The sequence below is a fragment of the Crinia signifera genome, chromosome 1, assembly GCF_055691185.1.
Source record: "Crinia signifera chromosome 1, ASM5569118v1, whole genome shotgun sequence".
NCBI classification, from domain to species: domain Eukaryota; kingdom Metazoa; phylum Chordata; class Amphibia; order Anura; family Myobatrachidae; genus Crinia; species Crinia signifera.
Genome location: NC_139217.1, coordinates 40,818,355 through 40,830,956, shown reverse-complemented (window position 1 = coordinate 40,830,956; position 12,602 = coordinate 40,818,355). Strand labels below are relative to the sequence as shown.

The 12,602-nt window shown below is 46.6% G+C and overlaps 1 long non-coding RNA gene across 1 annotated transcript in view; it reads right to left on the bottom strand.

Annotated features, from left to right (window-relative positions):
* The window catches only part of LOC146025716 (uncharacterized), a 63,893-nt gene that overhangs the window by 13,495 nt on the left and 37,796 nt on the right, over window positions 1-12,602 (bottom strand). The window contains exon 2 of the long non-coding RNA XR_014454270.1: window positions 8,421-8,631. This is a non-coding gene — a long non-coding RNA (uncharacterized LOC146025716). The remainder of the gene's footprint in view (window positions 1-8,420; window positions 8,632-12,602) is intronic.

Sequence of the window (12,602 nt, the reverse complement as noted above, 5' to 3'; positions counted from 1 at the left end):
GACTGGAGCAGGGTAACCTACTGCAAACGAGATTGCAGCCGCATGCTGAAACGCGACCATTACACTTGAATATCCCGCTCCATGACACACCATAACACGCTCATGCCACCTACTTTTATGCAAAGACTTTTGCCCACCTCACAGTCTCCTCCTGAACCACCCATGGATTGCAAAAGCGAACTGAGGTAATCGTAATATCAGAAAAAACAGCTGATCTCCTTATAACTAAGCACACCCACCGCCAGGCTTAATGCCATCCAATCACACCCCATGCGATGCTCATTAGTGATGTCACTGCTAAGTCAGCGCATTTCCATAACACCCAGCGAAAACAAAGTTAATCAATACTATGCTATACATACATAAATGGTTTTAGCACAATGACCACTCTCATGTAGCTCGGGAGTGGATAATGTAACTTGGATATACTTTAACGTGTAGTCAGCTTCCCAGAAATTGTATTCTTAGTATCTGCCCGAAGAAAAACAATGTCCAACTGACACAAATGGAGCGGAGACAGTGCAGGCACTGTGTAAGACTATCTGCCCAACATGTCCTACGGGGAATAGGAATTTGTGTCTTGTGCGGTAAATACGGTTTTGTCACAGAGCCCAGACTGGGAGGTAGGAAAACAAGAAGATCAAATGGACATATATGATAAATTCAAAACAGCTATGACTTGGATTTCCTCTCGCTCGGCAAGTGGATCCAGTCGGTCTAAGAGCAGATGCTGACATTTCCAGCTGGGGCGTATGGCACAGCTTGGCCGTGTGTGGGAGGCCAGGGGTCTAGAAGCCAGACGAGGGGACGGGTACGGGGCCTGCGAGACGGTATTCTGCCAGAATCATGAAAAATTCACTTACGTAAATAAAATCTAATCACATACATTAACACACAGGAGTAAATGAATGAATCCATATCTTTGTTATTTTTCATTAATTACCACACATGACAATTGAAAAGGTTCACCATGCTCCATCAAATGTAATTGTGATGCCACCTTGAGTGAGGTTTCCATGAAGACCATGAAGCAGCAGGACTAGGTATCAGTTGCTGGTGAGGTGGTGGCCTGTCCACCCTGGCTTGCTCTCTGGCTCATGTCAGTCGTAGGAAAGTCCACAGAAAATGATCTCAGGCACGTTTATTCTCTGACACAACTGGAAACCAGTTCCTGCCAAACTCCACCGACAAATGCTTTTCTATGCATCATACGGGAACTTCCTGATGTGTCACCATCTCTCATGTCCAACTCAAAAGTTCAAGTTGTTGAACTGGTGGGATAATATGAGGGATTATTTACAGGAATAATATGAGTAAGAACTGCAGGAACATGGTTCATGTACTGTTTGCCTTTAGTAAATGTCAGTAGTACGGGATGCAGTCAAAATCCCTATGATCAAAATCCCGACGGTCAAAATCCCGACAACCATTGACCGACGGTCAAAATCCCGACAAGGTCATAATACCGACATTTAAAATCCCGACACGGTCAAAATACAGCCATATAGAATGTAGACAGGTGAAAAAGTCAACATGACTTTCGGTTGACAGGTCGCGAGGTCGAAATGTTTTTTTTCACAGTTTTTTGACCCGACGTGTGCCGACGGTATTTCATGCCCTACCATCCACTAGGGCGTGGTGGGAGAATAAAATAGTGTGCCCGAAGCATTGCGGGCGAAGCAAGCGATGCGAGGGGCTGCGGTTGACTTCCAACTGTGTCCATGTCAACTGTGTCGACATTTGGGTAAAAAAACGGCGAAACTCATGTCGACCTCGCGACCTGTCGACCGAAAGTCATGTTGACTTTTTCACCTGTCTACATTCTATATGTCTGTATTTTGACCTTGTCGGGATTTAAAATGTCGGTATTTTGACCATGTCAGGATTTTGACCGTCTGTCAATAGCTGTCGGGATTTTGACCGTCGGGATTTCATACCGAATCCGTATTTAGATCCATCTTCATAGATTAGGTGTTCTGAGGTTGTCCTGTTGTCCCATACTGATGTATGCCAGACATTGGGCCTGATTCAGATCTGATCGCACGGGGGCAAATTCGTGCAGCCAGCGTTCAGTTAAGAAGCTGCCCCATTTGAGTGCAATCCCATGTTGCAAATGAATGTGATCGATGTGCGAATGAATGTGTATGGATGCAGCCGTGCGCATATGTCCAAAACCCATCGTATCAGGTTCACCATCGTATGATATTTACACTGGGTACAAGTCATCGCAGGCTCAGAGCAGCCCTGCACTTACTCAGCGGTGCGATGGAAACAGGCGTATCTGGCCCGGAGCGGACGTCACACACCCTCCCCTATAATGCTCAGGCGCGCCTATCGTTTCCCAGGACACTCCCAGCGTTTTTATTCGACACGTCTTAGCCCTGCCACTAAACTGCCGGTTACCACCCCAGGCGTCTACTTCCTGTCCATCACCTTGCCATCGTGCCAACAGCGTGCGCAGAGAAAAAGTTGCAGGTCCTCACTGCAGGATGGCCTCATGCATGTGTTTTGCAAACCGTACGCATGTGTTGTGTATCAATAATCGGCTGCCGTTTGGATCGGGCCCATTGCTTCATATAATATCTGCTCCTGTTGGGTGGATTCAATACACTCAGCATCAAACAAGGGCTTGAAGTGGTCCTGGAGAGGTGGTGGAACTCCTTTCCCCTAACACTGAAACCCCCCCACACCCCCCCACCACCCACATTAGGCAGAGCCTAGATCAGTACCAGGGAATTTGTGCCCTACCTCCCATAAAGGGGTAATGATCCCACAAGGAAGGGGTGTGGTCACACAATATTAACTCCTGTTAAAATGACACCACACAGTAGCATAATCATATTCACATTACACCGCATGTACTGTAGTGCCCCTGATTCATATTAAATCACACAGCTGTGCCCCCTATACACATAATGTCCACAGTTGTGCTGCTTATACACATCTGTCTCTGTCACTCCAGCAGCTCAGCATCTCCATGCCCTGTGTCCCTCCAGCAGCTCCATGCCCCGTGTCCCTCCAACAGCTCCATGCCCCGTGTCCCTCCAGCCCCCTCCCCCTGTCTTCAGCAAGCACAGAGCCTGCTCCTCTTAGTGGCTCTTCTTCACTTCAGTGGCGGTGATGGCATGACATCACATACGCTGTGCCGGAAGAAGAAGTTGGAATTTCTGTTGGAATTACTGTTCAGGGCTGTGGTAGAGGTGGAACTCAGTTCCACCCTGTTCCCCCTCACTTTAACCCGATTGTAATCTACAATAACTTTTAGCAACTCTGGGGACATCTGAGCAATACGCATACCTACATGTATCAGGCCAAAGGCGTACTAATGGCTGACTTAAATAACAATAAGTCTATCGCTGTACACAAAACACATGTGCTACGATGTTCTGATCAGTCGCTATTGAGGCGCTTATGTCTGACGCTGATTATTGAGGCACTTATGCCTGATGCCCCTTCCACAGCCCTCTTATGACAGATTGTGTACTCAGCCTAAAACCTGCCTGGGAAAATGACCTACACAATGGTGAAAGCCGCATCACAATCGGCTCAGTAGTTTCACAGCCAGGCTGCGCAGCAGATGGCTACCATAGAAATACATCACAGGAAGGGACTCCGCATGCTTGGTGACATTGTCCTGTGAATCAGGCCCATAGTGCATAAAGCATTTTGTGTGTATTACAATGAGTATTAGTTTAATTCTGCACCTAGGGTAAATACTTTCCCAGAGACTCCCCCATGGCCCGCGGATCTTCAGCATCAAGGTCAGATCGTGGAACCGGCCCCCAGAAAGACCCATGTGTAAGTGTCATGCAATCCTCTTCCTCTTCCTCACCCATAAAACAAACGCTAAAAGCAACATCTTGCAAGTAGGTGTTTAAATCAAAGCTTCACCTACAAGACTAGAGGTGTCTGGGCTCCAGATGGTGTTTGGGGGCCCGGTCTCTGTGTTTGTATCTCATTGATGGGTGACCTCGGGATGTGTTGTAAAAACCGGACGCACTAATTGACATCATACTTGTCCTTTTAAAGAAATGTGGTTTGAGTTTTGCTGGACTCACAATATTGCTGTACATGTTTAATAAGCCATAAGGGATTCAGCTAAAGTAGATTCCCAGTTACCAAGTGCGACTAGGACAAACATCAGTGCTGTAACTAACTGCGCAGTGATCCAATAATGTACAGAGTAACAACGGTCCGCAGGGAGACGCAATGTTCCGGGAGACGATGTGAACCCATCCCAACATCGATGTGCCGACAGGACCAGCCGATGCGCAATCCCAAGGGGGGTGGGGGGGTTGGTCACGTCCATTCTGTAGCATGACGTCGCTAGCACCATCCTCCTACTGCAGGGCTGACGGAGGATATCGTAGGTTTGCACTAGATGATGTATCTGATATGAAGTTTTAATCTACGATATCGTCTAGTGTGTACACAGATAACATTTTCAGTGGTGGGACTTCTAATTACAATGAATGCAGATTCCGCCATCTGGGTCCAGGCGACCTCTAGTGGTTGACCGAATGTATGTCTACCTTCATAGTCTCAACCTAGTAACCATATCCCCAGGAAGGTAGGTATTGTTGGCAGTGTGGGCTTGGTAAGTCTAGGGTGCCGGGAAGCCTTACACCGGCCCTGCTGATTGCAACACCTTGTGTGGTGATCTCCGATCTCCTCATACACCTACATGACACAAGTTCTCCACAGAACTAAGATTATGGGGGTTATTCTGGTTCACTCGCAAAAGGCAAATTCCTTCTCAGATGGACAAGACCATGTGTACTGCAGGTGGGGCAGATGTAACATGTGCAGAGAGAGTTAGATTTGGGTGGGGGTTTACTTCAAAGTGAGATCTATATTGCAGTGTAAAAATAAAGCAGTCAGTATTTACCCTGCGCAGAAACAAAATAACTCACCCAAATCTAACTCTATCTCTCTGCACGTTACATCTGCCCCCCTGCAGTGCAGCATGGTTTTGTCCATCTGAGAAGGAATTCGCCTTTGCGAGTGAACTAGAATAAGGGCCTATAAGTTCGCAGCATTACAAAAGTTATCATCCTGAAGGACTTCTACAATATCATATTTACCTCAGTGTTGCCGACCCTCCCGGAATTACCGGGAGGATCCCGAAAATCGGGTCCTCCTCCCGGTCCCCCGGAAAGGTGGGCAACCCTCCCGGATTCCGGGGGACCCCCACGCCACCCCCCGATTGCGTCGTTTTCCCCATACTTTTGGATTGACATCCGTCAATCCGCGGGTCTCAGGAGGGGGCGGAGCTAAAATCGCGTCATTTTAGCCAAGCCCCCTCCACGAAGATCCGTGAATTAGGGGGTTTTACCATCCTGGGGGCGGGGCTTAATGATGTAAAGCTCAAGCCCCGCCCCCCGAACTGCAGCTGCAAGTCTCCTCTCCGGGCTTCTCCCGGAGAGGAGACAGAAAAAGTCGGCAACCCTGATTTACCTCAGTGTACGATTGTCCCCACAGTGTCTCCGATGAAGGGAACCAACTGTCTTTTTCCACGAGGATCCCAGATCTTAAACAGCTCTTATTATATTATTCTCCATAGCGACTGTCAGACTAATTAATTAGCTTTGTACCAATGATGCCATTTTTTTATTGTTTTGCATTACCAATTTGGGTTCATATTTCACTGTGTTACACCCTGGTCTGTGATGTCGGGAGACTCGCTGATTTCTCAGCCGGCGCCATAGGCTCCATCGCATCTCATACCCAGTAGCGAGGGAACCACAATACGAGAGCCATATTTATGGCAGGAAAGGAAGCAGTGCTAAGAAATACTGAGCGCCTGGCTGGGCCCATCCATCTCGGTAATTAGCCTCTGTCCACAGATTGACCGGGGGTTAAGTGAAACTCAGAAATTCGCCCTAAACAGTCTCTGCGGCCCTAAGAGACCGGTACAAAGGACAGAGGCAAATTAAATATTTGCCTTACAAGCCGTTGAATGAGTGGATGATTTATAGGCGTTTAATTAGCTCCAATTCTGCATCATCTCCCTCCCGTCAGTTCCCTCGGTGACAGCGGCCTCTTGAGCGCTCTGTAATATGAATCGGTTACTTAATGAAAAGCCAAAATGCTCTGTAAAATGCTCTAAAGTCTCATGTAGGGCTCGAGAAACAGAAGCGGCGGTCAAAGAGGAACTGAAAGAATGGTGCAACACATCTCGGGGTCGATTCAGTCCGGTTTGTAAGAGTCTGAATTTGGCTGCTTTTCCAATGGTGGAGGGTCTGTGCACGCCCGTAGATGCGCATTAGCGAACACCTCCCCTTGAATGCCAGCGAAGGGATTCGGGTGCCGGGGGGGTGTTCGGTGGGGCGGCATTAAGGTATAGTTGCTGCCTAGCGAGCCAATCTGAATCAGGCCGCCCTTTATCCAAATACATTTGTACTATAAGGACATTTTGTATTTACAGTCATTTTAAAAATAAAATTTTGCTTGTTGCAAATTTTTGCATTTGTTTTCTCCTGTGCTGACCGTACATATGGTGATAGAAATAATGGCAACTATGAACCACATGACCTGTAAAATCCGCCCCATTCTCCATCTTTTGGTAACCTCGACCCTATATGATTCTAAAGATGCGTACACACTGGACGATACATTGGCTGTATTCCCCCCTCTTAGTAAATTTCCCCAATAGAGTTACAGTAATAACTTTCATGAGTAAAGTCCCATACACACTAGGCGATATTGTTCACAATATTGTCTAGTGTGTACACTTAATATAGTTTGCAATGAACGTTCCTATGCATTGTTAATGGCCTCTTGTATAGACGAGTGAGGTCCTCGTTAATGCAGCTGCAGCATGTCCGTTGTTCCCCCTGCTGTCCCTTGCTTCCCTGCTGGCATTGGCAAGTGTGACCTAAAGCGGTCCATCAAGGCTTCTTTTGAGGGTCCCATGTTAACCCCAGTGTGAGTCCTATAATTAACTAGTATAGAGCCACTTGATAATGGCTCACACTTAAATATATGGGCAGCCTACCTAGAGCAACCCCATTGTTCTCCGTTTGGCATGTCAGGACCGGCAAATCCTCCTAATGCTAGCTCCCTTATACCTCTTACAACAAAAAACACACACACACACACATAAATACATATATGAATGTTTTTGCTTGTTCCAACTCTTAAGCAGGCTTTATTTGTTCCAATGGTCAACTTTTGCAGCTGAATTAGTCTTGTTGTGCCTGAATCCATATACCAACAATCTTTTCTGCTGCCATATATTTTCTGTAGACGTCAGTGGCGTAACTATAAATTTAGCTCCCCCCTGCCAAAAATGTGTACCCCCCCCCCCACCGCCTTTAATAAAACATGACAATGGTGCAGACTGGTTACCTGGGACACTGTGCGCCACCATTTGTAGTGATGCGGCTCCCCAGGAGTGACGTGTGCCCATGCAGTGTACCAGGGAGGACATCCCATCCGCTGACATACTGTAGCCTTCCGTTACCAAGGACCGACCTGAGCACAGAGGAGGCGAGGAGACTGGGGAGGGGGGGGCGGACTGTCACCTACGGTACACAGCTACAATACACAGTTACCGCCACCCACTACTATTGAGTGACAGCAAACTGTGTATTCTTACAGGACAACAGGTATTTTTCAGTGTGCCCTGAGACTGCTGGCTCCACCAAGCGACAGCTGGGGCTGCCGCACTATAGTAACGCCACTAGTAGACATCTTATGCTGCATTTTCATATCAATCAGATGCTGTGTATGTGATTATTTTTTTTATAGAAGTGCAGTTTAATTGGAGGTAATTGTGGTTCTCACTGGCGCTACTGTATCCCACATTCATATGGTTCCAGCATGGCTCCACACACGCTCAGTGGCAGCCTTGGCTGCCATCTTGGTACAGAGAATGAAGCTTCACTTTAGGCGTAGCAACATGCAATTTGTGCAGCTTCAACACATACAGATATGTAAAAATGTAAGATATGTTACACCAACTCGGTTGCAAGGGGAGATGTGTATGACTCTGCTGTGCCTTAGATGCGTACACTTGGCACCTGATCCCACACAGTGCAAAAATAAACTAGGTGCACTCTGCAGGTAGCCCTGCATTCACCTTAGCAGCAGTCCCAGCATGTAGAGGTTTGGGGAATGTATGTGAGACATGAGGGAGTAATACAGTTATTCCCCCCCCCCCTCTTTCCTGTATTATTAAGCATGTCATTTGGCTCTATTGAAGCTCAGAGACCATAGGTGGAAGTATTAATGGCCACATACGATATGCCAATAGACCAATAGGAATTTACATTGGTGTCCAAGAACCCATAAGCAGGGGGACTTACAAACAGATATTTGGCTGTACAGAGACCGCACACATGAAGTATCAGTCAAGTTGTGTTTAGCACAATGCGTGCAAGCTTTACCCTCCAGATCTAAAGAAAGCATTGCTTTACCTCTGTTATTTCATCTAAATTCCATTCTCCAATCAGTCAAATGTCAGCCAGCGTCAGAACAGAGCCGACTCCAATTTGTGCATTGAAAGACAAAATGTCTATCACGCTAAGCCTCATCTGTCCAGCTCCACAGATGCAACAGGTGCCAACTGGGCAAGGTACAGCAGGCTACGAGTGCCAGTTTGCTCCGAGAGGAGTGCCAAGCTCTGGCCTGTAAATGTAATGGAAAAAAAAAAAAGATGAAAGTGACTTAAATACAATGGAGAAATTATACGAAAAAAATAACGTTGAAATTAGTTTCAGAGGTTGCTGTAATATTTTGAGGCTGTATTTAGGAGAAGATTGCGCTAACAAAAAAAATTATGGCGATTTTAATTTGTTTAGTGTGATATTTCTAATGTTACCTGGGACTCTCCATTGGAAAGTTTCTGCCTTGTGTATTAATAATATGTAATTAGTAGTGATTGTCCGCGGCTTCGCTTGCTTGGATGTATATGTTATTGCTCAAAAGCACAAATTTTTACAAAGACAGTGATGCCATCTAATAAATATATATATATATATATATATATATATATATATATATATATATATATATATACACAACAACAATAGTGCATTTAGCACCCCAACCGTAATTAATAAAATAATGATAAATGGTTTGGCATAACCAAATATTTATTACAATAAAAATATTTCCATCAAGTATACAGTTGTTTCTTGATACATGAGTAAATTACTTTGACAGTTTGTGTTGATGTTCGAAATACAAAACCACCAACGCGTTTCGTCTCACAGAGACTTCATCAGGGGTTTAAAACCTATAATTGTAGGACACATCATATCACGACATTAAAAAGATATGTAAAAAAAAAGAGCATATACATAACAGTAAAGAAATGTGTAGAACAGATGAGGAGAGGAAATAACACATAACATTTTAATCCTAGAGAGTAAATGTTTCTGACAGATATTTATTATTACATACATTAGAACGAACTGTGAAAAATATACAGCAGTTGTTTTTGCGCCCTTAAGACTGCAGCCTATCGATGTCCTCCTAGGTTTACTAAACCTCACACTATTCTAGACAAAGGGGTGTAGTCAATGCTCAGGCGAGCGCGGCACAGTGTTCTCCATTTTTTGTTCGCTGTGCATTCTCCATTTTTTCTACCCCTCTCCATGCCTCCTGCTCACCGTATTCAACGTGTCAGCTGCTCACCACCCCTGATGGCGAGCATTGACCAATGCGGTGTACGAGGAGTTAATGGCTTAATTTGAAGGCAGTGTTCAAATATTGCAGAGAAATGCAGAAAAACGCCTAAAAAATCTATTCCAAAGCAGCTGATGTGTGAAAAGCTGTGTATCTCCGCAAATTCCAAATGAAGGAGTGAGGAAGAAGAGGTGAATCATGGGTAATAACTGAGGTGACTCATGGGTAGAATAATCAGTGAGAAAAAAATGCATCATGGGGGGGGGGGGGGATACCACAAAAAATAAAAAAAATAATGTGGTGCTTCTAAAGAAAAAAATGATATAGATCCTTCAAATAATAAAAAATAGACTTGTAGACACCAAAAAAACCCACATTTACTTATAAAGTAAGTAAGTTGGGTTTACCTAAAAAAGATGCCGGGAACAAAAGAGAGAGCCATACACCACCCCCCCCCACACCCCCCCCCCCCCCCCCCACAAAAAGTGACGGCGAACAACAGCGATGACCAAACGGCAAACAGGGCAAATCTCTCTTTGGCTAACCGGTAACGTTGAATAGGGTGCATTTTTGGAGAGAGGACTGGCCTTCTCGCCTGAAAAAGCAAACCTCGCCGGAAAAAAAAGCTAAATGGGAGCATTGTATACTGCCCAAAAAATGAATGTCATCAAATGGCGCCGTGCACAAATCTCAACGTTATCTAGTTTTAATCATGGCCACCCTGTCCTTTAGGATGGATTTAGCCCCACAATCACCAACATCTTTCAGGCTCAAATGCCCTTTTTCAAGGTGTCTTGGAGCCTGTGAAAGAGATAAAGGCCCCTCTCCACCACACACAGCCGGCTACCGCATAGATAATAATCAAATATGCACTAACATATGCGATTATTATCACCAAGGACAGCTCTTGCTTAAGCTGTCCTTTGCAATGTGTGAGTGGCCCCCCCGGCGACACTACCCCCTTCTCCTACTCGGCAGCCCCCTGCTCAGACAGCTGCAGGGGCTGTCGGTCTCAGCCTCCTCCTCCCTGCACCCAGAAGAGGTGCAGGAAGGAGGAGGTAACTGGTCCGGACAGCAAAGCAAGATGCTGGCCTGACAGGGGCAGTGGTGGTGGCAGGGGGTTGCGCGGGGCAACGGGGGACGTGAAAGGAAGCCCATAGGCTTCTATGGGGTTACGCCAGCCACGCCCTGGTGGTGGGACTTTACTGCATATTAAAATGCAGTAAAAATCCGGAAATCAGGGTTTTTATCGCATCCCACCCAAAATGGGCTTATCCGTTAAAGAAACCCTTGATGTAAACAAAGGGCATTGTTATAATGTCAGTTCGGATACTTAGGGCGCTGGACTGACATTTGAAGAGATTGTGTGGCAAAATCCATCCTACAGCGAGGCCAAGATTGAAACTGTAGATAACATTGAGATTTGTGGACAGCGCCATTTGATGACCTTCATTTTTTGTCTAACATACCTTAGAGTAATTAGTCACTCACAGGCTTTTTAGCAGAGTTTACATCAATATAATAATGGTGGGCCTGAGTACATACAGTATATGGAAAACACCCTATTGGGAAGAATTGAATTAGAATACATTTCAATGGATATTTACAAACAAGCCTTCATATAATTTGTCCCTTATGTAATTGTATTAAACTGACAAATGTTGGTTGAACCCTATTAATCAGTAGATCGGTTAGAAAATGCCCCTACATCGCTCCGTGTGTAGGGGCCATAGTGATAGCATGCTGGATAAATCTACTCAGGGCCGGCGCAAGGCACCGGAGCGCCCCAGGCGAGTCGGGGTGGGGGCGCCCCGGTGCCGGGGGAGGTGGGGGGGGTACCTGTCCTGCGGCGCTGTGTAGTTAAGGCTGGCGGCGGAAGCGGGGGGTCCCTGCCGTCAATAAGAAGAAATAACCAGCGCTATCCGCCGGGCTATGCAGAAGCGCTTCTGTTGTGAAAACCCTGTCCGCACAGCCAATCAGCGTGCGGAAGCGCTTCCGCATAGCCCGGCGGATAGCGCTGGTTATTTCTTCTTATTGACGGCAGGGCCCCCCCGCTGCCGCCAGCTTTAACTACACAGCGCCGCAGGACAGGTACCCCCGCGGCACGGGGGGCAAAATGCCGCCCTCCAGTGGCCGGCGCCCTAGGCAAATGCCTAGATTTGCCTAGTGGTGGCGCCGGCCCTGAATCTACTTAATCACTGGTCAGGGTCAGTGTACTCACTGGAGAACACTGGCCCTGACAGATCTCTCAGCAACATCTCCCCATGTGTTGGCCCCCTTGAATCGCTCTGGCCTACTTTTGAAAAAGCATTTCTGGGAGATTGAAAAAAACAACACCAAGGAGCGTGGCATTACATGGGACGTACACTGCCTAATAGCGGGTACACAGGGTGAGATATTGCTTGTGATTCAATTCGATTGGGATGGAATCGGGATTGAATCGAATGGTATGCAAATGCATTCGATTTGACTATTTTCCTATTCGATTTACACTACACGGGAGTGCGCACTGGGATTGAATCTGTATTGATTGTAGAAAAACCGGTACTCTTTACCTAGAAGGGCGCCAGCGATTGGAATCGCGGGCGTCGGGGGTAAAAATCGCGGTCATCGCGGGCATCGCGGGTAAATCGCGGGTACATAAAAATCTGCTACCTGCGATGACCGCGATTTTCCCATAGGGAACAATGTTAAAAAGGCTGATTGAGCGCGATTTTCATGTAAAATGCCTCAATGCCCGCGATTTGGCCATAGGAATCAATGTTAAATGGGCTACAGAGCCCAAATAGGCACAATTAACCCTTAAATGTCCCCCCAAATTTTTAACGCCACCCCACGATCCACGCCAACCCGAAGCGTGGCGAGCGCAGCGAGCCCGCGAGGGGCGGCGGTACGCGTCCTCCGACCTTTTCATGCCCTACTATCCACGTCGGCGTGGAGTTGAGAATAGAATAGTGTGGCGAGCGCAG